This window comes from Anser anser (genome assembly GCF_964211835.1).
Source record: "Anser anser genome assembly, chromosome: 24".
NCBI lineage: Eukaryota > Metazoa > Chordata > Aves > Anseriformes > Anatidae > Anser > Anser anser.
The window spans coordinates 625885-653077 of NC_139745.1; the positions used below are offsets into that span (position 1 = coordinate 625885).

The 27193-nt window shown below is 46.8% G+C and overlaps 1 protein-coding gene across 3 annotated transcripts in view; it reads right to left on the reverse strand.

Annotated features, from left to right (window-relative positions):
* Nucleotides 1-27193, reverse strand: part of LUZP1 (leucine zipper protein 1) — a 50165-nt gene that overhangs the window by 20849 nt on the left and 2123 nt on the right. The gene's annotated exons all lie outside the window — the stretch shown is intronic.

A 27193-nucleotide genomic window follows, 5' to 3' on the forward strand; every position in this document is an offset into this window, starting at 1 on the left:
GGGCTGGGGGAGCAAAGTCCCACCCACCGTAAGCGAAGAGCAGGTCCAAGACCACCTGATGAAACTGAACAAGCACAAGTCTCTGGGCCCTGATGCCACGCATCCCAGGGTCCTGAAGGAATTGGCTGATGTAGTTGCCAAGCCTCTCTCCATCGTATTTGAAAAGTCCTGGCAGTCAGGCGAACTCCCTGGTGACTGGAAAAAGGGAAACATTGCTCCCATTTTTAAAAAGGGAATAAAAGAGGACCTAGGGAATTACAGACCAGTAAGCACCACCTCTGTGCCTGGCAAGGTCATGGAAAAGATCCTCCTGGAAGCAATGTCAAGGCACATGCAACACGAAGAGGTGATCCGAGGCAGCCAGCATGGCTTCACCAAGGATAAATCACGCCTGAGCAATCTGGCGGCCTTGTGTGATGGAGTGACTGCATCAGTTGACAAGGGAAGACTGACCGATGTCATCTACCTGGACTTCTATAAGGCCTTTGACATGGTCCCACATGACATCCTGATCTCCCAAGTTGGAGAGATATGGATTTGATGGGTCGACCATTCAGTGGACAAGGAATTGGCCTGAAGGTCACACCCAGAGAGTGGTGGTCAGTGGCTCTACGTCTGGGTGGAGGCCGGTGATGAGTAGTGTTGCTCAGGGGCCTGTCCTGGGACTGGTACTGTTTATTATCTTTATCAACAACATAGACAGTGGGATCGAGTGCACCCTCAGCAAGTCTGCAGATGACACCAAGCTGAGTGGTGCAGTTGATACAACAGAAGGAAGGGATGCTATCCAAAGGGACCTGGACAAGCTTGAGAAGTGGGCCCATGTGAACCTAATGAGGTTCAACAAGTCCAAGTGCAAGGTGCTGCACCTGGGTCAGGGCAATCCCAGACACGAGTACAGATTGGGAGAAGAACTCATTGAGAGTTGCCCTACAGAGAAGGACTTGGGGGTTCTGGTGGATGAAAAGCTTGACATGAGCCAGTTGTGCACACTTGTGGCCCAGAAGTCCAACTGCATCCTGGGCTGAATCAAGAGAGGCATGGCCAACAGGTTGAGGGAGGTGATTGTCCCCCTCTGCTCTGCCCTTGTGAGGCCCCACTTTGTCTTGCGTCCAGGTCTGGAGCCCCCCAGCATGTTGATCTGTCAGAGCAGGTCCAGAGGAGAGCCACAAAGGTGATCAAGGAGCTGGAGCACCTCTCCTATGAAGAAAGGCTGACGGAGCTGGGGCCGTTCAGCCTGAAGAACAGAAGGCTCTGGCGTGACCTCATTGTGGCTTTTCAGTACTTAAAGGGGGCTTATAAAAAATATGGAGAGCGACTTTTTTTCTAAATCAGATGATGACAGGACAAGGGGGAATGTTTTTAAACAGGAAGAAAGGAAATTTAGATTAGATATCTAGAAGAAATTCTTTAGTATGAGGCTGGTGAGACACTGGAACAGTTTGCCCAGAGAGGTTGTGGATGCCCTATCCCTCGAGGTGTGCAAGACCAGGTTAGTTGAGGCCTCAAGCAACCTGATTTAGTGGGTGGCATCCCTGCCAATGGCAGGGGAGTTGGAACTTGGTTATCTTTGAGGTCCCTTCCAACCCAAGCCAATATGCAAATAAGCAACCAGCTGGATTTACAAGACAGTGTAGATCAAATCAACTGCAACTGAATTTAACTGACAGAATCACACCATGAAAATCTCATTCACTGCTTAAATATTTTCATAAATCTAGTCTCTGACAGATTGGCATAATAACATCCCAAATGTGGGCAGTATGAAAGCATACAGAGCCATCCAAAGGAGGTGGACCACATCCATAGAGCCAGGCTCTTGTCAGTGGTGCCCAATGCCAGGACAAGAAGCAATGGGCACAGACTAGAACACAAAAAGTTCCATCTGAACACCAGGAAATACTTTCTTATGGTGAGGGTGACTGAGCACTGGCACAGGTTGCCCGGAGAGGTTGTGGGGTCTCCCTCCTTTGACATATTCAAAAGCCATCCGGACATGGCCTGGGCAAGTGGCTCTACGTGGCTCTGCTGGAGAAGTGAGGTTGGACCAGATGGCCTACAGAGGTCCCTTCCAACCTAAACCAGCTTTTGGTTCTGTGATTACTTGCAAATTAAAAGTAATTCAGATGTAACTCACCTTGTCCCACTGCAAGTTTGTGCATGAGAACTTGTCCTGGAGTAAGCATCTCTCTGAATGAGAGAATTTTTACCCTTAGTGTACAAATTCCACCTTCTCCTGTTTAAATGGACTAGCTTGAATGTCTTGAAAGATACGGCTAAGAAAATCTTTGAGCAATCTGGAAGTTGAGCATTATTTAAATACATTATAATGAACAATTTATTAGTGGTGTCCCTCAGGGGCTGATAATGTTTAATGTCTTTATTAATAACCTAGATGATGAGATGGAGTGTGATCTCAGAAAGTTCATGGACGATACCAGACTGGAAGGTGGGGGGAACATGGCTGATATGCTGGAGGGCAGGGCTGTTATTCACAAGGACCTGGACAGACTGGAGAAAGGGGTGGACAGAAGCCTCAGCAAAGAGAAGTCCAAATCTTGCTCCTGAGACAGAATGCCCTAAGCACCAGGAGAGGCTGGGGCTGGCTAGTTAGAAAGCAGTTTCACAGAAAAGGACCTGGAGGTCCTGGAGGAGGAAAAGTTGAACAAAAGTTAGAAGTGCGTCCTTGTGTCAAAGAAGGTCACCCATAAACTGGGCTGCACCAGCAAAAGTGAAGCCAGCAGGTTGAGACAGGTGAACCTCCTCTCTTTTTGGTACTTGCAAGGCCACATCTGGAGTGCAGTATTCCTTTTACTGGGGCTTCCCAGTAAAAGGAAGACACAGATGTACTGGGGTGAGTCCAGCAGAGACCCCAAGATGGCCATGGGCTGGAGCAGAGGACATGCAAGGAGACACTGAAGGGACTGGGTTTATTCAGCCCGGAGAAGAGAAGACAAAGACATTTTGCAGTTTGCAGCTACCAGATGGGAGGGTGTAGAAAAGACAGAGTCAGGCTGGTTGAACAGTGAAAAGACAAGCAGCAAAGGACACTGCAAGGAAAATTCCAAGTAGATATTAGCACAATTTATTTTTCACCACTAGCATGGTCAAATACTGGCACAGAGTCCAAGAGAAGCTGCGGAATCTCTGTTCTTTGAAGGTACTCAAGAGTTCTACCAGACAAGGCCCTGGAACTCCCCAAGTGCTCCACAGCTGATGTGATTTATTACATACATGAGCAAAATTGCTGAGGGTGCACTCAATTTCACTGTCCATGTCACCAACAAAGATGTTAAATAGCACTGGTCTCAGTACTGACCCCTGAAGAAAACCACTCATCACTGATCTCCACTTGGACATTGAGCCATTGACTGCAACTCTTTGAGAGTGACCATCCAGCAAGTTCCTTACCCACCAAGTGGCCCAACCATTAAATCCATGGCTCTCCAATTTAGATACAAAGGATATCATGGGGGTCAGTGTCAAATGCTTTGCATATGTCCAGGTAGATGATGTCAGTTGATCTTTCCCTATCCACCAATGTTGTAACCCCATCGTAGAAGGCCACCAGATTTGTCAGGCATGATCTGCCCTTAGTGAAATCATTTTGGCTGTCACCAATCACCTCCTTCTTTTCCACGTGCCTGAGCATAGTTTCCAGGAGGATCTGCCCCATGATCTTGCCAGGCACAGCTGTGAGACTGACTGGGCTGTAGTTTCTCAGGTCTCTTCCTTTTTTCTCCTTTTTGAAAATGGGGGTTATGGTTCCCCTCCTCCAGTCAGTGCGATCTTCAGCAGGCTGCCATGACTTCTCAAATATGAGGGACAGTGGCTTAGCAACTACATCCACCAGATCTCTCTGGATCTATCGATGTATCTCATCAGGTCCCATGGACTTGTGCAGCTTTAGGTTCCTTAGCTGGTGTTGAACCTGATCTTCTCCTACAGCGGGTGGTTCATAATTCTCACAGTTCCTGACTTTGCCTTCTGGGACTTGGGCTATGTAGCTGGAGATCTTGCCAGTGAAGACTGAGGCAAAGAAGTCACTGAGTACCTCAGACTTCTCCGCATCCCAGGTGACCAGGTCTCCCATTTCCCTTCCAGAGAGGACACACCATTTCCCTAGTCTTACTTTTACCACCAATGTACCTATGAAAGCCTTTCTTGTTGCCCTTTGTGTCCCTGTCCAAATTTAATTCTAATAGGGCTTTAGCTTTCCCAACCTGATCCCTGTCTGCTTGAATAATGCCTTTGTATCCCTCCAAGACTATCTGTCCTTGTTTCCACCCTCTGCAGACCTTCTTTTTCTGCTTGAGTTTCGCTGGGCGCATCTTGTTCATCCTTGCAGGTTTTTACCCAACTTCCTGGTGTTTTTACCCAACCTCCTCTTTGTTGGGATACCTCACTCCTGAGTTCCTGTCCTTGAATATCAACCAGCCTTCTTGGGCTCCTCTTCCCTCCAGCATTTTGTCACATGCTACATGTCACGTGCTTGGTTCATTACCAAGCAGATCCCTGAAGAGGGCAAACTCTGCTCTCCTGAAGTCCAGGGTAGCGAGCTTGCTGTGCTCCCTCCTTGCTGCCCTCAGGATCCTAAACTGCACCAATGTCATGGTCACAGCAGGCGAGGCTGCCCTTGAGCTTCACATTCCCCACCAGCTCCTCCTTGTTGGCGAGGATGAGTTTAAGTTGGGCCCCAGATGAAGCTGACTTACTGGCTGGAGTGGCCAGAATTCTTCTGTGCTGCTCTTCAGGTGCTCTCCTGCTGACCCATGACCTCTTTCCAGGCTCTGGACATCTATCACTAGCACTGGCATCAGACTGTGAGGAGCAGGATGGATTGAGGTTCCCTTCCCCCGGCAACCCTAGTTTAAAGCCCTTTTCACCAGCCTGGCAAGCCTATGACAGAACATGCTCTTCCCCATCTCTGATAGGTGAACCCCATCAGCCCCCAGCAGACCAGGTTTCTCAAAGGGAGTCCCATGGTGTAAGTAGCTGAACCCCTGCCTGTGGGTTTTACCAGAATTTGCTATTTAAACGACTCATTCTAGTTCTACTTTTCCCCATGGATTTGCCATTTGGGCTTTCTGGTTTTCCCCATCAAGTACCTGCATTTCCTAACACTCTTTTGAATTTACATTATCATTTTTATTCTCCCCTATTTAGCACAGATTGTCTTCCAGCCACAGTTTTGGCTAAGGCATCTTGTTAGACATTTGTGAGAATTTAGTATTCAAGACATTTAATTTACTAGAGTATTTTCACGATTGCTCCCAATTCTCCCAATTGCTATGCTCTTAGATTTATATTTTTCTGCACACTCGGTTTTGCTCATCATTATCTACAGCTTTATGTATACATTTCTTTAGCGGCATCATTGAATATAACCTTCCGCTGGGGCTATATTAACTTGCCTGCACAAAACACACACAGTCATTTCACACCTGTGGGAATGGAGACAAAAAGCTTTTAGCTAGAAACACTCGTGCTAGCTGAAACTCTTTATGAATCGGGAGATAACCATCGTTCCTTTCAGGAACTGTAATTAAACAACTACTACTTCAGACCTGTACAGAAAATTTCTGTCAGAAGTCCTTAGGAGCATGACAGTGTTCCTCTCCAAACACACAGAAGCATCTTACTCTACATTTCCTGTTCCTTGGTTTGACTGCTTGTTGGTAATGGAGTCCCACAAGCTTTAGGACATCCCCAACATGCCCATGTGGGAATGACTGTTGGCACCTACTCTCACTATCCTCTCCACTAAACCAAGATAGACATGTTGCCAGCTGCACATCTGCTAAGTACTAGAGGACTTTGTTATCTTGCACAAACACATTTTGCACTTAATCTGTCTGTTTTATCTTTTTACTTATGCTCTGACACTGCAACAACACTCCCTCACTGTGATCGGTGGAGCCCAGGCCCCCCTTGGTGGCACTGCTGGTCTGCTACGTTACCAATCATTAAAAGGTAATGAAGCATCCCATACACTAAGTTTCAGCCTTAGCCAATCCTAAAGACGAATGAGAATTATTAGTGCTTTGGCCTACAGCCATTTTTTCATTTATTTCTTCTCTTCTTGAAGCTGTAGGGTTTGCAGTAGTCTCTGGAGAACAGCACTCGTCACAACCAACAGAAAGTCCATAGCTTAAAACACGGTTATAATTAGAGTCAAGAATCGCAATTTGCCCCATTGCAGTTGGAGTCCTCGGGGTCCTCCACACTGTCAGATGCAGACAGGCCGAGTTCTGCATTCCACAGCTGATGAGTGGTCTAGTTTCAGGGGAGAGACAGAGTAGAGTTATTGTCCATGCTCTTGTGGATTGGACATACACCTGACACTCCTCCCTCCTCCACCTCTCCAAATGCTTAGGTAAGCTTAGATCCTCCCTGTTCTATTTTCTGCTAAACCATTACTCAGAATACCCGTGGGAAGTGTATTTTTGCACTGAGCACAATGCTGGGAGTGTTTGCACACACCTGGGGAATGGGAGCCTTAGGCAACATAGGTCACCAGCGTATGTAGTCAGTAATGCTAGGAGCCTGATAGTCACTTCAGGCACAAGGACTGCCCTAGAGACACACATCAGCAAAACCTGGGGATTCCTTTTAGCAGTCTGGCCAAACAGGTTAGGGGGGAAAATCGATTAGACCACACTCTGGCACATTTCCACCTGAAATGTAGGTTAGGTGTGTTAGTTGGAATCTGCCCTGTGTGCATAAGCATCTGTAGTTTTAATTAAAGGGTTTCTGGTGTTGTATACGTATGCAAGGGAGTGTGAACATGTCATGCTCAAAGGTGGTAATGCTACTGACAATTCATGTCTGCATCACAGTTCAACATGATGAGAGCATCAGTGGGATTTTTCTTTCCTGCCCCAGGGTGGAACAGGCTGGGAGAAGTCCAGCATGTCATTTTCCATTTGTAAAGCAAAATTTTTCTGTCGTTTATACAGAAAAAGGACACGGGGGTCACCAGTTGTAGCAGGTAAGGATATTGTGACCAGAGCCTTCAGTCAATTACAGACGGAAGGAAGGAAAATGTTTCTAATTTGCTTTTGCCTTTTATGAGCTCCTTCTGGCACCCTGTTCTTGATCGCATGCAACGATATGTAGTCGTGGGAACAGGAGAAAAGTACTCCAGAAAAAAAAAAAGTATTAAAAAAAGATATTCAGACTAAATAAGAGCCAAAGTCCACTAAGACTGGAATGTCATTAATCCTGCACACCAGCTGCAGGCATCTAACAATGTCCCAGTGCAGCTGAAGAGAGGCAGATGATGTGTTTGCTTACACAGTGGGGAAAAGGGCACCCTGGCCCCATTGAACAAAAAGGCAAAATGCCAAGTGACTTTTAGGGATGTCTGCACTTTGGGGGCTAAACTGTCTCAGAAACATCTGCATCTGCTGGGAGAGGAAATTCTAAAAGTCAGAACAAGCTAAACAATCTGGAAATGGTTTGAATATTGACTAATACAGTGCTAGACTAGAGACGTGAAATGAAACTGCAGCCGAAAATAACCACAGCGACCACAGCATTCATGGAGACTAAAACAAGAACACCAAACAATATCTACAGCAAGTGTGGGAGACTGCAGCAGGCTCTGCAGATACAGGAGAAGATCTGGTACGTCACCAAGTCACACAGACCCTACACAGGCACTCCAATCACCCACTGAATTCCTCTGTGCTGCTCTGCTCCCAGCACTGTAAGAGAACTTCCTCTACACTGGGACCTGAGCTAGGTGGGCCATTCTGAAAGTAGCAGAGCATAAAGCCACCCCCAGTTGCTCAGAGTTAGCAGGTGCTTGGGGCAGTGCTGGGGTTTGAACAGTCACCATTGCTTTACCATGCCCAGCATAGAATTTGCCTTTCTCTGCAAACCTGCCACTCTCCTTTGGCTCCCCTTCCTGCTTGCCTTGCACTGAACACGTTCACAAGTGAAGGCTCACTGAGACCAAGCTTGAGCATTCAGTCATTAGGTTCAGCATCTTCCTTCCAACAGCACACAATGGTGGTTATCCCCTCATAAGCATCAGAGCTCTGCAGCTGGTGACGTCCCCTCACTGGAAACCCTGGAGCAAGCAATTACCTGTGCTCTGGAGCTATTGATCAGACATGTGGCAATACTTTTAAAGCCTCTCAGCATGCTGTTCCTATCTGCCAGGTGTCAAAAAATGACTTGCACATGCAGCAGACAAGTGATCTCTTTTGAGAAGATCTTCATTTGCCCTGTATTTGAATTTAGCAACACTTTTTTGTGGGCAAGAGTGGGTGGGTGGGACAGCTGGGGATCTCGTTACATCACAGACCTTTCTGCCTTCAAAGTTTCAAGAAAAATGTCCCATACTGCACTCAAATCAAAGCTGAGGAAGATGCTCTTCTTTGACTCAGTGTCCCATGCTGCTACTTGTCCTCAGATTTTACTGTTACATTTGATTTCACAAACACTATGTGGGCATCCCTCCAGCAAGTCACAAACTTGGCAGCACCCTGCAGACAGCATGGGAAAAGCAGCCCTAGCTCAGTGCTACCTTTATGATTTTTTTTGCACACTTAAGTCTTCCACTTCCTTCACCCCTCCAGCCCTCCTTCCTGCCTCAGCCAGGCTCAGCACTGCCAGGAATTTAGGGACTACAGATGTCACCATCACTTCTGCTCACCCCCATAACAAGTTCTGGCACCAAGGTGCAGCCTGGAACTGAACCACCCACAGACTAACTGAAAGCCACAGGATAAACACCCTAGGAGGGCCTCACACTCTCTCTGAAGTTTCCTAACTGTCTGCCAGCTTTTTTGTTCATTACTGTTGTCTACTTTGTACCCAATTGTCATTGTTTTTAATCTGTAATTCTTCAGCATTGCCCCTTTCAACGAAAGAGGCTCCTCAGGGATACCGTGGTATTTATGAAGACATCCATTCAATGTTAATAGCAGTACAAAAAAAGAGAGTATTAGAAAAATAATATAAACCAGGAGGGAAAACCACTACTCAGGCTCAAGTGCTGTAGGCTTCTGTCTCACCCGTCTCAGAAATGCTGTGTGTAAGGACACTGCCCAGGTTCAGCCCCTTCAGTCTGAAACAGGGGCAGCTGATGGGGGCGGAGGTATTAATGCAGAGCTATAAAATCTGGAGAGTAGCACAGAGAGGTGCTCTTTGCTGCTGTTTGTAAAACACAAACCAATGGGAATCAGCTAGAATGACTGCTGATGAATCCCTGTTCCTTTTCCTCTACCCCTATCACTTCAGTCTACCTCTCTCTGTTTCTTAAAGCTCTGTTTTCCCTAGATAGTTAGCATATGGTGAAATCTCTTCTAAGACCTATCTTCCACCTCCTTCCTAGGAATCCGCTTCTAGCCACTGCTGTGGAGACAGGACAGGTAAACCCTTGCTCTGATCCAGCAGATCTCCTGCCATCTTCTTGGGCTCTTTTCCTGTCCTGCCCCAAACACCTATCTGGGTCAGACAGGGTCAGTCCTGCCCTAAGGGCAGGAATAACACTGCACATCTGACAAGCACCATACCACAGATGGGCTACAGTACCCAAAAATGTAAACCCAAGCAATTTATCATCCAGCAGCATCTAGAGAGCTGGGAAAGGCATCCCTGCTACCATATGCCTAATAAGATCAACATCAAGTACTCCACATCATTTTATTCATTAGACATGGGCAATTTTAACCTTCACATTCTTCAGCATTATACCCTAGCCACATGTGCAATGAAGTATCTCTGTTGGCATGCAAATTACAGGGGGTTGCACGTTTCTCCACACCTCACCTGATACAGGGTATACTCCACTCTCCTGAATGAGTAGGAGAAGCACATCCAAGCCAGCACCTTTGCAGAACCACTCCTTTAGTTGCTGTGAGCTCTCCTGGCCAAAAGGCTTGCTCAGCAATCCAGATGTTTCCACACAGATCCTACAAATCCTGCAGAAAAATGGGGATCGCTCCAGAAGCCCTCCCATAAAATGAGCTCATGGACACAATACTACAGAAAACTGGTTATTTCTGTGGCTTCTTTACTGGAGGAACTCAATCAATAAAGTCAGTAAGTGGAAAATGGAAGTTTTTTAGCTGTTTTACACCTGCCACATGAACAGCTTGGAGAGCTGCCATAGCTACTGATTGCACTGCGCTGGCTAATGGACCATATGCCTTGAACAGAAATGAAAGGGCATGCAGGCAACCAACCTATGCATGAGTGCCTGCCCAGCCTTGGCACAGAAATGCAATTCAGCAAGCTCCTAGCAGATCACAGAAGCTGGGAAAGAGCAGAGTTTTGGAAAAAGAAAGAGCACAGGTACAAAAGAAGCTGTACTCCACACCTGCACCAGTGTCTGGAGGCTAAGACAGCAACGTGGCTGCAGTGCAGACATACAGGGAGACTACGCACAAGAAAACCTGCTAAGGTCTCCCAGCACGCACCATTCAACAGCACAATTGGAGAAAAATGGGAGAAGTCTCTCATCCCCACCCATGCAATCCCAGCTATCCCCAGCGTTCAACATGACGACGTGTGCTCCTAGCTTTCTAACTTATTCTTTTTTCTTTTCTTCCTCTCTAGGACCAGCAGGGCTGCTTTCCTCATGGCTCAAAGCATATTTCAGAAGAAAGCAGAAGCTCTGCTGATCATCCTTAATCACAGGGACCCAGGCTGCCTGCTGCTGCCACAACTCTGCCAGCCACAGCAGCATGTTTGATTCACTCAGGAAAGGGTGTAAGGCATCATGCTGAATCCCAACACTATTAAGCCTTCCCCACCAGTCTTGGCTGATCTTTTGATGCACTGCTGCAAAGCTAGCCCCATGGCCTATTTTCAACATTGTTTTGTATACCCCACTGAAATAAAACAGCATTTGAAAATTTTCTTGCCAGGTATGTTGCTCTCAGGACGCATAATGCTCCAGAAGGAAACCAACACTCTCCATTTTTTTTTCAGGTAATCTAACCAAAGAGGTACCATTTGATAGCGTGCATTCAAGGGTTCCCTAGGGTCCTATTTCTTTCACTGTTTATTTGTGACAAGGTTTATAAACTCTTTCCTGAGGTCCACGCTCGGGAGTTTCCTTTCTGGTATCAGTTTGAATCCTTATACTCACTCTGCTTTGGCCATTTAAACAAGTATTAGGTCTGCTGCCACTTTGACTGCTTGAGCAGTTGCAGTGTTAGGATACTTTGGGACATCCCTGAGCATGCTGGCTGAGGTAGATCTGATGTCTTCTCACTCCCAGATGCATAATACCCTCCACTACATACTCACACACTCCTATCCCATACATTCACACAGGACTTGTCTGCGCTAAAATGACCTTCATTAAGGAAAAAAATAGTGGCCAGAAAAATGTGCCAGCACAAAGGAGTACAAGGTATGAACAAGGATGAAAATAAGCAGCACAGGACTGAGAAAGCGTGAGACAGAAGAAAGCACCATTTCTCCATCAGTAAGACTTCTGACTGCCCACAGTTTCCAGGAGAATTTCTGAAGGATAAACATAATGGAATTCTTGATAGCACCCACCTACACAAGCATCTCGGCAGAAATGGTTTACCTCCAAAAACCTTCCTGGATCTGCACTTCAACTTAAACTCACACCGTCCTGGAGAAGTTGGTGCTCCCATGTGACACTTGCAATGCAGCAGCTGCACTTGCTGCCACGCTGCATCAAATCATTCCTCTACCGTGTCACTAAAAGCAACTAAAGACACTCTCAGCTCAGGATAAGGTAGACAAGAATTGACTGTGAAGAGCTACGGAAGGGCCTTCCAAGTCTCTTCAGGGAAATGACAGTTGAATTTCAGTGTAGATTAGCATAAAATTATGCATATGGAAAAAACATCCTAACTTGACATGTAAAATGGTGGGCTTTGAGCTTACTGCAACCACTCAGGAAAGAGGTCTTGGGTCAACCAGAAGTAGTGCCAAGAAAATAACTGCTCATTGCTCCACAGTGGTCAAAAATCAAGTCCAGTATTATGAGTTACTAGTAAAGAAGCACAGTATAAAAAAGGAGAAAACATTAATTTCCCGCTGTATCAACTCCATGGTGTGCCAGCATCTCCAAAGCTGTTTGCAGTTCTGGTCCCATCTCAGCCTTTGCCGACAGCTAGAAAAGATATGCAACAAAGACGATTATGGCTTCTGCAGAGGAAATCACTGACAGATGAGAATCGTTTAGCCTGGAAAATGAAATGATTCAGGGGTAATATGACAAATCTATAAAATTATGAATAGTTTGGAAAAGAGGGAAAAGGATCAAATGTTCACTGCCTCTGCAGTCATAACAAACAAAGAGAGATGTTGTTCCTTGTGACATCCAGACAAGATGCTGAACTCTACCACAGGGCACTGTGGATGCTAAAAGTTTACACGTGTTTGAGACATCCTTTGAGGGATAGCAAATCCACAGAAGCAACATCCAGTTCTGTAATTGCCTGTGCTGCAAAGGGCTGGAAAAGCACGTAGGAACCAACCTACTGCAGGTTTGCCCTGTATCCACACTCTTCCCTAGTGCCCTGTTCTTGGCCGCTGAAAAAATACTAGGCTAGATACAGTTGTGGTCTGATCCAGGAAACATAATGGCCTTGAGTAGGAAAGGTGAGCCCAGCTTATAATCAAAAAAGGAGGAAAAGATCTGTCCTGCCAGATCTGCATCAAAAGCACTGGGGGAAGCAATAATTAAGGCAGAGATGGAAACCATGGATAATGGCTCGTCATCGACAGGTCTCTGCTATCTCTGGCACACTGGGCAAAGCAGTAGCTATGCTTTGCTTTATGACTTCTACCAGATGTAAAAACCTTCTATCCCCCATTGCACAACCGCATAGCTTAACACTAAGTGTAAAGAACTGGCTCATCTAAGCGACATGTTGGCCTTCAGTGCATTCTTAGAGGCAGGCAGAGCTATAAGGTGAAGCCAAAGCAAAGCCAGCATCCAGGTCTGCCAGCAGTCCTCTAGTCCTGAAGCTATCACACACTGACCCAGATGACCTGCTCTTATCCTTCATAGAAAACTTGGCATTTTAAATCCAAGAGGATCATGAATGACCAAACAAAAACACAATTTGAAGCTAGACACAGGTAGCTTCATGCTCGATTCCTTGTTGTTCAGCATCTGCTATTTTAGAAGGGCTCCGTCTCCACACTTGCCTGGAGGTGGAAGCCCTACAAGGAGGCAGCAACACAATTTCACAGAGGGCCTCATGTCACAACTCAAGGCAGAGCTGTCAACAGATAATTTAACATCCTAATTTGCATATCTTTATTTATGAAGTAGGTAGTTTTGTGCGAGCCTCAATAAACAAGATTCTGTTCATCTGCAAGTGACATATAATCATTCTAGCTAGCCTGAACTCTCACAAGGGAGACTGACCTGAGGCTAAGGGAGCTTCTCATATTTGGCCTCCTGAAGTAGGAACAACTTAAGTTTGTGAAGAGAGGGAAAGAACTGGGAAGTACAAATGCAGTGCTGCTAACAACTTTAACCCTTGTTAAACTGGGTAAGGGTTGCACTGGATAGCTGAAAAATCACAGAATGGTTTGGGTTGGAAGGGACCTTAAGGATCATCTAATTCCAAACCCCCTGCCATGGGCAGGGACACCTCACACCAGACCGGGTTGCCCAAAGCCCCATCCAGCCTGGCTTTGGGCACTGCCAAGGATGGGGCATCCACAGCTTCTCTGGGCAGCAGAAGTAAGGTATCTTGACTATTAAGGCCTTTGACACTGTCTCCCACATGGATCTTCATAAGCAAAGTCAGGGAAACACACTAGATGAAACCACAATGAGCAAGAAGGCCCAGGACTCTTAGAAATTGTACCCTTGTTCAGTTTTAAAAAAACAGTCTTTCCGGTAAAGACACAGAGGTTGTAAGAACTGCTATCAGAGATCAACAGTCTGGGTAGTCCAAAATACATCTCTGAACATGGCCAGCAACAGTTGTTGGGGTGAGAATACAAGACACACGCTGATCTTTCCTTTCATACATTTTCCCTCCACAATCCCTCTCCTGTGGTCAGTTCAGCAGTCTCATTAACAGTGCGTGTGATGGAGTGGAAAGGAGACTGAAACAACGCAGAGATGCTACCAAGTAATGGCAAGCTGAGAACACAGAATAATCCTGACACACAGGAGTAGTAGTTCAAAACCCAAACTGAGACTCTCCTTGGGCCGAGTCCTGTATCACTGGCAAGTGAACCACCTAAACCTAAATGGGAACTGGTGTACTCAGAGCAGGAGAACAAAGAGGTAAGAACAAGCTATCACCTACTTACAAGTCATCTTTTTGTGAAAAAGCCAAGTAACACTCCGGATGCATTAAGACAAGAGCAGTACACACAGCAGGGGATGTAGCTTTTCTGTTTTTTTTTTTTTCTGAGGACTATGTGGCTTGAGACACCATACTATCTTCCATGCTGTGCTACAGGGCTATGCCCTGGGCTAAGCTACATTGCCACATGATCACATACACACTGCCTTATTATCCAGCCATCAGCCAGACAAAGCAGGCAGCTCAGTACTGCACTACAAACGTGACTGCAGTGCTGTGTTGTGCTTGGCTGCGGAACTCTGCTTGCAAGCAGCCTGTGCTGCTCATTGCTGGGCTTGCTCCTGTGCCACATTCAGAGCTCACAATCCACCTGCATGCAGGGCTCAGCAACACGTGGCAAGGAGCAAAACGTCAGCAGCGAGTGCCCAGCTCAGCCACAGCACCACGCTGTCACAGGTAGCTATGCTGCCACTGAAAATCAAAGTGGAGCAGGGCAGTCCTTTGGTATCCCTCCCAGCTCTCTTATGCTAGGAAATCCGACCTCGAGGTCCTGCCCAGCCTTACCTTTTTACATGTTGAAGAAAGAATCTGACTAAGCTCTCTGCTTGATCAGTCCATCTCCTTGGACAGTACCTGTGTTCCCAAAGTTTACCCTTTTATAGCTGTGCATTCAATATAGGAGTCCAGACACTCTCCATAGATTTTTTATTTTTTTTTTTTTAAAAAGGGAGTGGAGGGAAGGAAAAAAAAAAAAAGAGTGGTCAGCACTGTCAAATAATTGTTCATCTGATCTTCTGATCCCAGGCTGCTGCCTAAGGCTGTCTAGACGAATGGCCCCTTAGAGATGCCACTGTTACGCTGTTGACAAAAGAGAGTGCTTAAGGGTATCAGTGCATTAGCCTTGCTTCGATCTGTTCTCTGGCCCCAAGTCCAACTAGTGTGGAACGAGAACCCCTGTCTGATCAACCCTTATTAGCCTCCAAACAGGACAGTCCCTGTTTGTGCTAACTCCTGAGTCATTCCCAGGAATGACTGCCCTTTTGGGTCTGGGAAGGTCTGGGCCAACCCATGCAAAGGATGACACAAGCATAAAGCAGCACTGATGACGGTGATCCACAGCTCACAAGTGTCCTCTTCAGTACTAATAGGGAAAACCCTCTGTGAAAAGCTGAAACAAGTGTCCAACCAACCTACATTTTGGGAATTGAGTCCTGTCCTCTCTTTACAATTTGCCCCATGCTTCCTTCCAGTCTGTGCATGCAGGAACTAGTTCCGAGCATCTCTGGAAGGCACCACGCAGACCCTCAAACTGATGTTATGGCACAAGGAAATAAAACATGAACAGTTACAAAAGGGATATGGAACATATTGTCTTGAGTGCAATCACACAATATGTGTGGGACTACCTGGGGATCAGGCCCAGTCAGCACAGGTTCACAAAAGGCAAGTCCTGCCTTACCAAACTCATCTTCATCTATGAACAGGTGACCTGCCTGATGGATGAAGGAAAGGCTGTTGACATAGTCTACCTAGACTTCAGCAAGGCCTTTGACACGGTCTCCCATAGTATTCTCCTGGCAGCCCATGGCTAGGACAGGTACACACTCTGCTGGGTTGAAAAGTGGCTGAGTGGCCAGGCCCAGAGAGTGGTGGTGAATGGAATTAAGTCCAGCTGGCATCCCATTACAAGTGGTGTTCCCCAGGGGTCAGTGTTGGAGCTTATTCTCTTTAATATCTTTATTGAGGACTTGGATGAGGGAATTGAGTGCACCCTCAGTAAGTTTGCATATGACACCAAGTTGGGGGAAAATATCGATCTGCCGGAAGGTAGGGTGGCCCTGCAGAGGGACCTGGACAGGTTGGGTCGATGGGCAGAGGCCAAGGGATGAGGTTCAACATGGCTAAGTGCTGGGTCCTGCACTTTGGCCACAACGACCCCATGCAATGCTACAGGCTTGGGGCAGAGTGTCTGGAAAGCTGTGCAGAGGAAAAGGATCCGGGGGTGTTGGCCAGTGCTCACCTGAACATGAGCCAGCAGTGTGCCCAGGTGGCCAAGAAGGCCAACGGCATCCTGGCTTGTGTCAGGAATGGTGCAGCCAGCAGGAACAGGGAGGTGATCGTCCCCCTGTACTCAGCTCTGGTGAGGCCGCACCTCAAGTGCTGTGTTCAGCTTTGGGCCCCTCACTACAAGAAGGACATTGAGGCCCTGGAGCCTTGTCCAGAGAAGGGCTACGAAACTGCTGAAGGGCCTGGAACACAAGTTGTGTGAGGAGCAGTTGAGGGCACTGGGATTGTTTAGTCTGGAGAAGAGGAGGCTCAGGGGAGACCTTATTGCCCTCTACAACTTCCTGAAAGGAGGTTGTGGTGAGATGGGTTTCAGCCTCTTCTTGCAGGTAACCAGTGATGGGACAAGAGGGAATGGCCTCAAGTTGTGCCGGGGGAGGTTTAGTTTTGAAATGAGGAGAAATTTCTTTTTCAAAAAGAGTAGTCAGACATTAGAACAGGTTGCCCAGGGAGGCGGTGGAGTCACCGTCCCTGGGGGTGTTCAAGGAAAGGTTGGACGTGGTGCTTAGGGACGTGGTTTAGTGGGCGACATTGGTAATAGGGGGATGGTTGGACCAGATGATCTTGGAGGTCTTTTCCGACCTTAATGATTCCGTGATTCTATGAAGTGATCACTCAGATTTAAAGAAATGTCTATAGATTTTCATTTTTCCTTGATCTTTACTAATAGCTGTTTAATTCAGTAACCTTCAATAATCCTCAACAGATATCTGGAACTAGACAGTCTGTTTAAATTCAGTACCCACGAGTACTTGTGCCAGTGTTGAGAAAGACCACAGGTATATCTTTGAGAACCACCCATGTGTCCTCCTGCAATATCCCCAGAGCTAGATGCAACTACAGGCCAGAATAATTTTAAAAGAAAACAAAATGACAACACAGCAAATTATTTATGGGAAAAAGATTACGGCCAATTTTAACTGCTCCTTTGTAGGTCCACCTTTATAAATCGTTAACATTTTTAATCGACCAATGAACAAGAACATTCCTTATATTAAACATAATCATTAGAATCCCAAAATACAGTAAAAGTTTTACCTCAAGTCCCTGTGAAGCTGCTGTTACTGTGTGGATCCCTCTTTGGTGCACACCACCATCTTCCTGGCTAGCTTGCAAGAAGCTTGCCCTAGCCTGGCTGACCTCTGATGCAGCCTTGCTGCTATAAATTCAATACTTGCCCTGCTTAGTGCAGATCCAGAACATACCATTGCTGGCACCATTTCAGAACACTGCATTAGGATGTCTGGAGAGCAGCACTTCTGCAGTCCTACTCAGCATCCTGCCCCGACATGCAATTGCAGCCAAAATGCGTGGGGCTGGACTAAGGCTCAATTAGTAACAGTGCACCGGTGAAAGGGTGCCTTGAAGAAGCCAGTGAGGATGAACTGGGTTACAGGTGCAGTGGCTGTTACTCCCAGAGCTAACTAGGGTTGAGACTTGATTTGAACTGTAAACTTCCTGTGGTAAGGTTGTCTTTACCTGCAGCACCGTGCATGCACACATGCCAACCGTGGCAGAATTGCGTCAGCTCACACATGTGCATGAGCCCAGCAGCACCAGAAACACTAAAGATTTTGGACAAGCATTTGTTAGAGCAGATAGAGACAAGCAGCACTCCTCAGCTCAGTGAGAGCAGGAACACCAGGGGTGAACATTGCTGGAATGAAGAGAGGAGAAGGAAGTGGTCCACCATTTGAAACCCCTCTGCCATGAAGGCTGGCCAGTTTAGGCTACGTCACTGCCGGATCACCTGCTCCAGCAGCATCCTTCAGCTGCTCAAAGGGAATCCTTCAGCAAACTGAGAAGAGCTCTCTGCAGCACCACCTCCCATCTGCTCCTTTTGCAATTCATAAAACCCATGCTCCACTTTGAAGGGAGACCTTGGCTGCTGTCACTAAACCAAGACTCCATCAGGGTCTTTTTCAGAAACACTTACTGGGTGGCAGTGCTCCCAGAGAGCCCTTCTCCGTGCCATCCAGACACGGCACAACAGCAGCAGGCAAGACGAGGCATGACCAGCCACCACGAAGCCCAGCCGCGCCACTGAACAGGAGCAGCAGATACCTCGCCCGCCTGCAGGCACTGACTCAGACATGCAGCAAAGCAGTGATTCCTCCCTGAAGTCATCTGAACTAGGTGGACCTCAGACAAAGCATTTCACAACTTGTGAATGAAGTTTGATTGGTTAACACACTGAATAGTCTCCAAATCCTTCTAGGTCTCCCAAGTCAAACCCCTGGGAACCCTGTCCTCTAGCTGTACTGCAAACACTGACTGTAAGCTGGGACTTCCTTATAATGACAGACCTTTCTCTCCCCAAAGCTCCCAGCCTGCAGCTTTAGAATATATCAGTTTTGTTCACTGGCAAGTGCAAAGTCAAAGGAGGTATTCAGTAGTTTATGTCACTCTGTTAAATGTGATTTATGCAATGAAGACAGCTGGGTAGACTAGAAGACCCTAACAGGAGTCTTTTGTATTCAATTTATTGCTGAAGATACCCTCAGGTAATAAAAAAAATAACTTTTACAAACAGTTGACAGTCTGGATCTTTTTAAGGAGCTTTTTTATGGCTCTGTGAGAGCGTACTCATAGCCATGGAGACAAACACATTAACCTCAAAACTGACATTCAAAGACTAATAAGACAGCGCGATGCTGTCTGCCCCACGCTGCAAAGAACCCAGAAGAAAATTTAGCACATGTACAAACCAAGCAGAGCAGCATTTCTGCAGGTGTGCTGGTGTTTTTCCAAAGCAGCTCTTCTGCTGTAGGTGTCGGTACCCAACACGTTCCCTGTAATGTTAGGGGTCCCTGCCCCTCGTTGGAAGACACCTGCTGCAGCGTCACATCCCACAGGCAGCCATGGAAAGAGAAATTCAGGAATGCGGTCCAGCTGCCCCAGAACAGTGCGGGCAGCCAGGCCACGAGCCATACACCCTCCTGTCACCCTCCACAGACAACAGGAAGGCTCCAAAAGAAGCTGCCAGGATGATATGAGGCAATCAGGCCATTGAAAATGGCAAGCTCAAAATAAATCCTGGATGAATTCATAGACAGAACGTTTTCACCTGTAAGCTGAGCGTTGCAAAAGACTGATGGGTGTTTCATACAAGGGACATTGCACCAGAGGCTGGGAAAAGTGCCAAAAGAAGTGAGGGTCTTACTGTACTAGAAGGCAAAGACCAAACATGTTCACTGTGCTACAGCCTCTTTGCTGGTCTGAGAACAATGAGGTAAAAGGCTTGATGCTCTACCTGACTTTGAGGCCTGAGTTCTGATGACTGGACAGGGGATTCAGCAGCTGCTGTTGGGATTCTCCTTAATGTAGAAGACGGCCAAAGGGACACCTGATCCCTCTATCCAGAAAGGGATCTGAGTTGTTATCCTCCATAGCTTGCAGAAAGTGCTTCCTTTGACTAGGATTGCCACTGACTCTACGAAAGAAAAGCTGTAACTGCACAGTGGGAAGATGCTCCTTAATGTCCAGCTGCCTCCTTCAGCAAGCAGCTTAAATGCTGTTTGTGGGTCAGAAGTGCAGGCCAGGACTTCCAGCAGGAAGGTGCTGAGTGGTACTTCTCCCACAGGACTGAATACATCACGAACTTTGAAGTTCACTGAGCTCCTATGAGCCTCATGTCCACAAGGCCAAAGCTGAGAGGGTTCAACATGCCTAAACAATTCAATACTACTATGGAAAAACTTTGCTCCAAACTCTCAGTTTCATGCTGATAGAAAACCCACAATCTAGATATACCTCACTGATAAGAAAGAAGCAGTTCTCAGGCACCCTGCATTTACGTTTTTAAAAGTCCACTGGCATCTGATGGACAATGGACAACAGGCACTCTGTACAGAAGATGGGCAAATTCTGTTGCTCCCGAAGCACACGTGCTCCTGCAAGCATTACACAGGATGCTAATGATGCTTAATGCCAAGCATTAATTTATGAACCCACTACTAAATGAAGATCGGAGCCAAGAGAGGATATATGCTTTTTTGACAAGGCATTTAAGAAGTGGAGAGTGAAAAATCAAATGCAAGCCACAAACGGCAGCAGAGGGTTTCCCTCTAGCACTTTTTCAGGGCATGGCTGGCTAACCTCACTCCCTTGTGTTGTTATTTTTGTGTCCTTTTCCCCCTTGTACTCTCTGGACTGAAGGAAGGAAGGATGTTTCACAGGAAGGAAGGACAGGCTTGGCTGTACTGAGATGGGACCACACAGCTTCCCGCCCAGCACTGTTCCTTTCTACCAAGGAGGGAAGAAATGGGAAATCTACATTTTATGTCTCGTCTAGGTTGCCACTAAGGTGATGAACTTAATTCCAGGTACCACAGAGCTTAGTCCAGCTCCTGCTCCAAAGGGGGCTGCATCAAAAGGTGCAGCAAGTTGCTCATGGCTCCATCAAGTTGCGAAAATCTTCAAGGACTGTGACACCACAACCCCTGGGACCCTGTCCTATGTTTGACCAATCTCCATTTCTTGTCTCTCATCCTTTCACTGCACACCACTGACGTGAGCTCGACTGTTTCTTCTCCATAACCCCCACCAGGAGAAGGGGATCAGACACCCCCTTCATCTCACCTCTTCCAGGAACCTCAGTTCCTCACCTCCCACACCAAATGCTCGAGCTCCCCAGCTGTATCAGCAACGCTCCGTGACTCCCTGGCTGGACGCTTCAGACCCAGGACATGACTCTTCAGACACCATCTCACCAGCACCGAGCAGAAAACAACCGTCCTTCTCTACCTGTCAGCTGTGCTGTTGCTCATGCAGCCCAGCACGCGCTCAGCCCTCACAACTGCACTGCCCAGGCTTTGCTGACTCCTGTCCAGGGGCTCTTTTGCAGAGAGCCTGTGTGCCCTGCCAGCGTACACACAGCACAGATGGGCTCAGAGGGAAGGACCATGCTGAGCCACACACACTCCAGCAGTCACAGCAGCCGCCGAAGGCATGCAGGACAGAGATCTCTCTTAAAAAGAAAGAGGAAAAAAAAATGCCTTACACTGCAAACAAGCTTGAAACATAGACAATGGAGGCAAAACTGAAAGGTGAATGGTATGGATCTGTGGGTAGGGGCTTAGGAGCAAGTTCCTGTTTAAAGACAGACAGGGAAAGGGTGCTGCAGGACAGGGCTGGCTGCCACCACTGCTCTGGGAAATGTGGGGAAGGTGACCCAGGCTCAAGGAGAATTGTGCTGCAGCCAAGGTGCCTTGCTGCTGATGCTGGGAGGACCTGTCATCCCACCCCGGAGACAACCCATTCCCAATGACAGCAACGCTTTCCAGGACTACAGAACAGCCAAAGCAGACAACAGGGTACAACTGTTTTTCTGCACACAGCAGTTGCTATTTTACCGTGCCTGTGCCTAAAGCCAACCTTACATCCATCCCTAACCCAGCTGTCTGGGGCTCACCTTTGCTGTCTGCACTCCGCAGCATCCAAACAGCCCAGCTTCCAGTCACTGCAGGAGAACGGTCCCCCCTGCCTCCCCAGCAGGTTATAGCATTGCTTCTGCATTCACCTTCAAAAACTCAGTTTCATAGCTTTTCCAAATCACTGATGATCATTTTGCACTCACTCTCTCCTGCACAGCGTCTCTGACAATTTGTTTCAGATAAAAAGAAATGCCCTGTTCCAAACTGTGCTAGTCATTGCTTTGCTCTGCCCAATGCAAAAAAAAACTACGTAAGTGCAACATCAAGAGAATTTAAGAGCTTCTGCAAATACTTTATCACATTCTATAGCCAAATCTCAGAGAAACTGCATGTTATATAGGATACCTTTATGTTAAGACATTAACAACACATTCAACACTAAAAACAATCCCAAACAATAGATATACAGGATGTGATACAAACAATGGAGTGGGAAGCTTCATTAGGATTTCCCAACTGCTCTCAGTTAAAATTCTTACCACAATGCAGTACTAACAGTTACTTATCATCATACAGGAATTGTTGTTCTCCAGTAAAAACAAACGTATTTCCAAATGATTCACACTACCTGAGGAATTAATGTTTTTTCAGCTCTGTTCCAGATCCTAGGTCAGGAATCTCCTTTCTATTCTGGTAAATTCCACCAAGATATCACATGTAACAACAAGTTCTTGAAGCAGTTTCATCAGATTTTCCCTTTAAGGTAACCCACCGCACTCCCACGTGAGGCACAGGCACCTCAAAGGCACAAGCAGCTGAAAGTACTGCAGCGGAATCAGATGATCAGCGTAAGCTTGGAGTTTCTGCAGCCTCCTTTCAGCTTTAGAAATGTAGCCTGTGATTTTCAAAGTCACCCAGCAGGGAAGCCACAAGCCAGTGCAGTAGTTTAAAACCCGGATAACACATAAAGGCAATTTATATAAAAATTTTGAGAGCAAATATGAAAACGAAGTCTGACAGATGCTGCTTCAACACGTGACGAGGTTGCAGCACTGCAGCAAAATCTGTCGTTCCCAGCTGTATGATGTTGCGCTGCACGCAGGCACTATGTGGAAGAGCTGACAATGCCAAGAAGCAGAGTGCTACACTGCTGCAGAACCGTGAACAGTTTTACCTTTCTGCAAGTGTCTGGATTGCATACTATAACAGAGCAAAATGTGTAAGTGAAATAGCTGAGGTAAAGACAAGTGGGTTAGAGCTAAAAAGCTGCTCGAGCTTATGTTCATTTTAGCTAGTCATGTAGAAAGGCACGTTTTCAGCTTAGGATGAAGCTACCATTTAGAGTTCAGTTAAAATGCCCGAAGACTGAAACACAAACCTGAAAACTATTGACACGGGTGACTATTGACACACAGTGACAATGTTTTCTTGCCAGCCTCTATTCTACCTTTCCTACTATGGCAGTTGTATTTCTGATTCAGCACACTTGCTGCTGCCCACTCCTGTAGCATTAGATGCGAGCGCTGGGCTGACCTGCACGTTGTCCGTGGGTTCCCAGAGCGGGAGAGGTGCTGTGCTGCAGCCACGGGAGCCTTCCTCAGCTGCCTGGCAGGATGACTGCTATGCTGTGACACAGGTTGGGCAGCCCTCTCACATCACCTCCTACAGAAGCAGAAGCTTTTCTCTCCTACTGTGCAGCCTGACACATGAGCCTCAAGCTTCAGGGGCTTTGTAATATTAACCACCAAAGTTCATTCTTACCAGGGCTAAGAAAGCCTCAGTTCTCATATCCTCCTCCTGCTGCTCTGCTCCTTCAGAGACAGGCAGCGCACACTCAAGGATCTGTCTGGTCTCAGCCACAAAGGTGTTTGCAGGGTGTCTGAATGAAATCTGTCCCGTTCCTTCTGAGCAAGCGATCACAAATCCACTCAAGAAACAAGGACTTCCACTGCAAAAAAATCGTATTTATATTCACCAACCACCTCTCAGAGAACCATCAAGTTTGCAATTTAAAATTGCAAACCTCAAAAATGGCTAGGTGAACGAGTCAATTTGAAACTAAGTGAAGTCTGATACCCAGGTTATATGGGAGGTCAAACTATGACTTCACCTATGACTTAAAAACCAATTAGCTAGGTAAATTCAGAACTATGTTTACATTCAGTGGCCAGTACACGCAGAACAGATAAAAATCAAAGCCTACACTTTCCCTTCACGACATGAAGGAGGCAAAACCACCACACATTTCTCCCCAAGCCAGGGCAGATTGCGAGGGGGTGGTGAGGGAGCACAGGTCCTCTTCATCCCAGAGCACCGCATGCAAGAAGCAGGACCGGCCCGCAGCACCAGGCGGCCAGCCTGCTTCTGCCTCGAAGGGAGGAACGAGGGCTGGCACCAAGCACAGCCATGCTGCGGACTCCCAGCTCCATGGGGCTGGGCAGCGCTGGGACGAGGCAGCACAGAACGGCCAGTGTCGAGTCACAGCGGGACGGGGAGCGGCAGAGGGAAGCCTTCCCCTTGCACAAGATACATGCATGCATTAGCAGCTTTCCAGAGAATCTGGGAGACCAGTGGATTTTGCTGGCCTAAGTTCAATCAGACCCCAGATGATATGGCTCAAAAGTTACTTTGAGAAGAAAATGTTTGAGGTGTGCTGAATCCAGTGAAGCTCTGGCACACAGGGCCAAAATTGTTTGGACTTAAGTACAGTAACTTTTCCACTATAGCGCTCTAAATGTGAAGTCTGCACTACTGATGCTCAAGTGTGGACAGCGCTTTGTGTGAGCTGCAGCTTCCCAAACACAGAGTGCCCAAAGTCACCACGAAAGCAAAGTGATGGTGCAGATGCAAACAGGGGCATGCAGGTGGCAATCCTTAATACAATCAGGGAACATTAACATTGCAAAACTGACCTCACAGTGTCCAGAACAGATCCTCACACTGATGATTCAGTCATTTTTAGACAGGCCTGCCCTGTGCCTGACACTACTTGTGCCTTCTACCCCCACGCTGCCCCTCTCCAGCCTGACAAGTGTCCTCTGCTAGGACAGAAGTAGGCAGGGTTAAAGGGGCTTGGGGGCAGCTAATTAACTTTCACCCAGATCCACTCTTGCCACATGGCTGTACACTGCATCAGCTGGGGGAGAACTGGAAAGAGCACCCAGAGGAGAAAGCTGCCAGGAGGAGGGGAAAGGCAAACCCACCTCCCTCAACCACCATGCCCACCTGCACTGACCTAGCATTTCCCCAAACCGTGACTGGACAAAATGTAGAAGTCCTGTTGTCTCCTCCAAGTTGCAGCAGCAAGCATCAGCTCCCATTTGTTTGTCACACAGAAACAAACTTAGCAGCTGATGTCTCCCTACATTTTATAGCACTGTATTTTGGCAACCTTGTTCCTAAGCAGATAAATGCTCCATTTCATTCCCTGGGCTACTGGTGTGGATCCTAATGGGTTCCACCACCGGCACAACTCATCCAGCTCTCACTGCTACAGACACAACACTCATGGCAAAAAACTGCATAGCAGGCTGAGTATCATATTAAAACTAATTTAAACTTTCTAAAAACCCTCCATCTTTTCAACCCTTCATTATAAGAGTGCATTTACCTTTCTGTATCGTGTTTCTATGAGAATCTCAAAAGTTCAGTAATGTAAACACTACATTTGCTGTACAACCCCTATGAGCAAGCACCAAAATAGTCTCAGCTCTGTTTTACCAAGAAGGAAATAGAAACTGCTTGTGTATGGTGTTTGTGCTCCTGTGTCTACTGCCAGTGCACTTAGACAGGTGCAACAAACAGCCTTGCCTATCTTACTCCACCCTGCTTGAGGGTTAAAGAACAGAGGACTGAACTGTGCCTTACAACCCCTTATCTGTTGAGATTAGGGCCCCTACAGGGGAACATCACTGCCAGAACCTACAGAGACACAAAAAGGGTAAGACCTAAGCTGGCACGTTTTGTTGGCTAAAATCCAATGCCATACTTCACACACTCTGATTTTCAGGCTGCTGAGACAACACAAATCCCACCACCTCCACAGGAACGGTACACACGGGTACCAATTGCTCATGGGTTTTTCCATCAAACTGAATCTGTCACCAACTCCAAGCCCTCAAATCTAGAGATATGACCGACCATCCACAGTGTCTGCTATGGGTGACCTCGGTCAGCAGATGGAGAAGTCTGCCTTTGTCTGTTCATCTGGGCAAACAGCCGAGTCTGGGATGGGTGCAATGAATCCCACCTTTGGTGACCACTGACAGTAGAAGAGATCAAATTAAAGTACTCAAAAACCTCAAAAAAATATAGGCTGTGAAAAGCAAAGGGAATAACAGTATTAAAAGGTGAAGCAGACCACCAGCACCAGAGATGGAAGAAGCAATAGCAAGCAACACTTGCTTATCAGCTGTCACCAAGTATTTCAAAATGTGTGCTTTCTGCATCACATACACAGATCCAAATGTTACCTAAGAAAAAAGACTGTAAAACAGTTTTACACAAGTGCTCTCCTTCCAATATGTTTTAAGAGTTCCCATGACTTGCATTGCAGTAGTTAGTGCAAAACATGCTGCCGCTCCTGATCATCATCATATCAATCTTCCAAAGCAAATGGCCTCCTAAACAGGATTATTTGCTTCATTTGCGCTTAACGTTTGCATCAAAACTGTTCCATTTTGTGATTTGGCTCAGTTACACCAACCAGACTTTTTGAAAAACTTCTGAAAATAACAAGGCATGTCTCATTTGTTTCCTTGCTGACCACTGCCCTTGGTGGGAAGGAATGGCTTCACAGAGGACGAGCACAATCTCAGAGTACCTGTGTACAATACTAGGGTTAGATCATGCTCAAAGATTTAATCACCAGCTCATCCAAAAGAACAAAATAACTTGGCCTACATTGTTAGTAAGGCACACTGTTATTTTTGTTTTGTTTTTAATTACCATCTCTGGTCACAGCCAGACCTGAGAGTACTCTTTATGCAAGAAAATCTATTTTTGTCTACGTTTACTAACTTATGTTAAATACATAAACTCAGTAGCTTATTTGCAGCTGGGCCAAATTTTCAGAGCACAGAGAAAGCCAGATGAGCTAGCAAAGAGACCATGTTGCCATAACATATTTTGGCTTCCTATAAAGTAGAAATCAGGGAGCTTGCCCTTAACTGGAGTAAGAAAATTTTACCATTTAAAAGGATTAAAGGAAAGCTGAGGCTGAAGGGCCACTTGGACCAGAACAAAGGCAGGGAAGTTAGTTACCAAGGACCTGCCTACTCATAAGTTATTCTATGCTTCCATATCTCCTTATCCTGACTTACTCCTGCCCTCAGGAATTTTTAGCTACATGCCCAAAAGAAACATAGCAAACAGCTTTCCAAGCTTTCCTCCACTTCCAGGGCCTGGCCTGTTAGAGAGGGCTTAGGTGACCCAACCAGTCCCAGCTGCCAGGGCACAACCCCAGACAGGGGCTGTGCT